This window comes from Apteryx rowi, unplaced genomic scaffold (genome assembly GCF_003343035.1).
Source record: "Apteryx rowi isolate R43461 unplaced genomic scaffold, aptRow1 scaffold_530, whole genome shotgun sequence".
Taxonomy (NCBI): domain Eukaryota; kingdom Metazoa; phylum Chordata; class Aves; order Apterygiformes; family Apterygidae; genus Apteryx; species Apteryx rowi.
This window is the reverse complement of record NW_020450795.1, coordinates 573,143-577,101: the sequence shown is the minus strand read 5'-3', so window position 1 is coordinate 577,101 and position 3,959 is coordinate 573,143.

The window sequence follows — 3,959 nt, the reverse complement described above, 5'->3', positions numbered from 1 at the left end:
GCTCCCGCCGCGGCACGATGCCCAGCACCCCGAGACGCCTGGCGCGACACGGGCAGCGCCAGCGGTGGGCACAGCCGCGGGAGGAAGGAGCGCGGCACCTGCCTGCCAGCCCCGCGCCTGCCCTTTGCTCCCCATAAAGGAGGGGAACGGCGCCAGCCCCCCCAGCCCAGGTGTGCCAGGTGCTAAGGGCGGGAGATAAGGTGGGCGAGGCGGGCAGGGAGGGGCACRGCATGGGCACGCAGCCCTGACTCAGGGTTCCCGCTGGTGGCCAGGCCCCGCTSCGGTGAGTCACCACGTCCCCCCACCCTGGGGGTGTTGCAACCTCCCACGCGCCGTCGCCATCGCCAGCCGCAAGCTGCGCCTCTTCCCCGGACGGGGGGGACGGAGGGCACCCCGACCCCCCGCGCTTCGCAGGAGCCAGCCGAGGAGCCCAGGCRTCCTGGCTGCCGCGGCGCCGACCCGCATCCATCCTCCTCCGCTCTGTCCTGGCCTTGGCCAGAGATGCCCCCGCCAGGCGCTGTGGGTCACAGCCCCACTGCCGGGACCCTGCGGCCAGCTCAGCCCCAACCCGCGCAGCCAGGACAGGGCCATCCCCCAGGAGTATCCAGGACAGCCGGGCTCAGCACGGTGCCAGTCCCCATCCCGCRGGCAGGACGGCCACCCTGGCCGTGGGGCACCCAGCCGGGATCACCGTCCCTCCCACACGCTGTGTCCCAGCACGGCATCCCCAAAGCRGCCGGGCCAGGCGGCCCTGCTCCCGCCCAGCGGCAGATGGGACGGATGCGGCCCAGGGCTTGTGGCCTCCATGGGTCACCCCGCTCCAAGCGCTGCGCCGAGCAGGGCTGCTGTCCCTGGCTGCACCCTGCCGGGGGGCGCAGAGCCACGGAGCAGGAAGGAAGGAAGGAAGGGGTTGCTGAAACGGAGCTTGGTGGGGGGAAAAAGGAAGGAAACGGTCAACAGCAAACCCTACATTTGATCACCCCGGGAGCAGGGCATCCCCCCTCCCCCTGCGCCCTGGCAGAGCAGAGCACGGCCCGCGCGGGCGTCCGTCCTGCTGCGGTCCGGGACCCCGGCGCCCACCTCGCCAGGTGGGAGCAGCCGGAGGCACCCGGGGGCCAGGTCCCGGCTGCCGGGGGCAGAGCAGGACGAGGTTTAGCCAGCTTTGCCCCGGCCAGCCAGGCTCGCCGGGGGCCGGTCCCGCTCGCCGGCCCTCAAGCAGGTCACGCCAGGCAGCTCGGCTCCCGGCTCGCTCCCTCCCGGCCGCGCACAGTCACGGGAGCCCCTTGGAGGGCAGCCAGACCCCCAGGCCCTGCCACGTCGCATGGCCTTGGGGGGGCCGTGGGACCCCGTCTTCGGAGCATCCTTGGGGACGGAGCCAGTGCAGGATGGGGCCCAGCACTCCCACCCCGGCATGGGGGCGGCGCTGGTCCCCGTGGGGGTCACCCGGCAAGGACAGCCCGTGGCCCCCCCTCCCCACCCACCAAAATAGCCCGGCTTCCGCCCCCACGGCAGCTGCCTGCCAGCGCCCCGCTGCCCACGGATGATCCCGCCGAGGCTGGGAGGGGGCRGGCGGCTCTAATCCCCCCGGGCCCACTGAGCCCTGCGCGGCCTCCCCGTGCAGGCCCCGGCCCCTCTCCGAGGCCCTCGCCCGGCTCCCGGGATGGGGCGACCCAGGTGCGGGACCGGGCCACGGCACATGGGCCCCCCCAAGCCTGCCCAGCGCAGTAGCAACAGCAGCCCCGGCCGGGCCAGCAGGACGCCCCGGCCCCGTCGTCCTTTCCCTGCGCAGCCCCAGACCCACGGGAATCCCCTTCCTCCCCCCTTCTCACCCCTGGCACCAGCTGGGAACGGAGCATCCTCCGGCCCACCCTCGCCGCAGAGCGGCCCAGCCAAGCCGCCCCAGCACCCAGCCCGGCACCACCGGCTGAGCTGCCCCCACGCAGGGGAAGCGGAGCACCGGGACCCGCGCCGCGGTGCCCCACGTGCCCGAGCGGCAGCCCACCGGCACCCCACACCCAGCACCGCGCCCCCGCCGCAGCGGGGACCCCGCGCCCCGCCGCGGCCCCCTACTCACCGCCCCCTCCGGCCGCTGCCCATGGGGCCTGGCGCCGAGCAGCGGGGCCAGCCGGGCTCGCCGAGCACGCAGCGCAGCCGAGCCTGCCGGGAGAGGCCAGCGCTCGCCTGACCTACTTCTCCTTCCGCATCACCTGCTTTCATTTTCCCTCGCCACGGCTCAGTCCCCCCGCCTGCCCGCGGCCCGGCCGAGTCACACCGGCGTCTCCCCCGGGCCACGGGGCTCCGGGGCCGGCGGCGCCCGGAGCTGCCAGCCCGGCACGCCGAGGGGCCACGCAGCATGGCCGGGCCCTTCCCGCGCGCTGAAGGTCACCAGCCACAGCTGGAGGGCAGGAGCCGGCTCAGGCACCAAGCGCGGCACGGCCGCCTCCCCCACCACCTGCACGGCCACCCGAGCGTCACCTCCCYGGCACGGAGCGAGTTTGACGGGTCTCAGCCCAGCCCCTTGCTGGGTCCTCCGGCCACCCAGGGGCTCGCCGGGGCGCGGACACGCAGCTCCCGGGGCACGTCAGGGACGCGAGCGCGGCCGCGGGGATCCGGGAGGGCGTGGAGAGGAGAGCCCGGCTCCATCCCCCAGCGCGGCGGCCTGCCTCGCCAGCAGCCCGCTGGCTCCCGCGGTGGGGTTACTATGGAAAGGCCGCGGCACAGGGGGAGCGCGCGCTCCCGGGGGCTCCCGCGAGCAGCCAGAGTGCTGCCAGGAGAGATTTCTCTGCGGTTTCATCATCCAGCGCCCGCCCCGAAGGAGAAGTTCCTGCTCCCGGCGTGGGGCAGCAGCCGCCCCTCGAGGGCCGGAGCGCCGGGGCTGGGCTGGCCCCGCTCGGGCCCGGCGCCCCCAGCTGCGCCCGCTGCCCGCCCCCTCCAGGCTCGGGGCCCTTGCGCCGGTGCCACGTGTGCACAGAGGGTGCAAAGCACCAGCTGGCAGAGCTGCACTTCCAGAGCCTCCGGCTCAGCACCGCGGCGCTACCAGCGGGCCTGGCGGGGGGGGGGCCGCCCAGCCCTGCCCTGCGCGAGCGGCCGCGGAGCCTCCCTCGGACGCAGCTGCTGGCAGGGCTGCGCGCAGCCGCCCCCGGCACCCCCAGCCCAGCTGGGCTTCACCTGCGCACGACTCCCCTTCCCCACGGGGCACCCCCAGCCCGGGCGAGCCCTGCGGCAGGCACCGGGCCCCCAGGCCACCGCGCCAGCTCTGCGATCCGGGGCCCGCTGCCCCCTGGCCCCGCACCCCTCCCCCAGCCCCACAGCTTCCCCTTCTCCGTGCACCGAGTTCAAGTTCCTGAGCTGAGCCCCTGCGCGGCCTGGCCCGTCACCGCCCGCAGCCTCGCGGCACCAGGCCCTGCCAGCGGCGAGGCGGGAGCCTGCGCGCGCCCGCTGCCGCCCTGCTTCGGCGGCACGGGGGTCCCGGCCTTCCCCCGTGAGTGGGCAGCCCTCCRGGCTGGCCCTGCCGAACACGGGCAGGAGCGGGGGAAACCGAGGCACGGAGAGACTCACCCCGAGGCACCGAATCCCAAGGGGGACGGGAGCACCCGGAGCGCCGGCCTCGCCGCTGCACCCCACTGGGAGGGAGCCCGGGTGCCCCGCGCACCGGCTCACGCCAAACCCGGCCCGCGTCCCCTCGCCCCACGGGAGCAGCCCCGGGTCAAGGGCGACCGCAGCCCAAGACAGCGGCGCTCGTCTGGCGCTGCTCGGGGCCGCGGCGTCGGGACGGTAAACACGGCACCCCACCCCCTGGACAAACACCAGGCCGGGGGCAGCCAGCCCGGGTGGGAACAATTACAGCAGGGCTGGGTGCGCGCGGGGCAGAGTCCAGCAGCCCCAGCGCCCGGCGGGCGCTGCGCAGCGGCCGGGCCCGGGTGGGCAGCGGGGCCGGGCGCTCCCCCTCCCCAGACCCC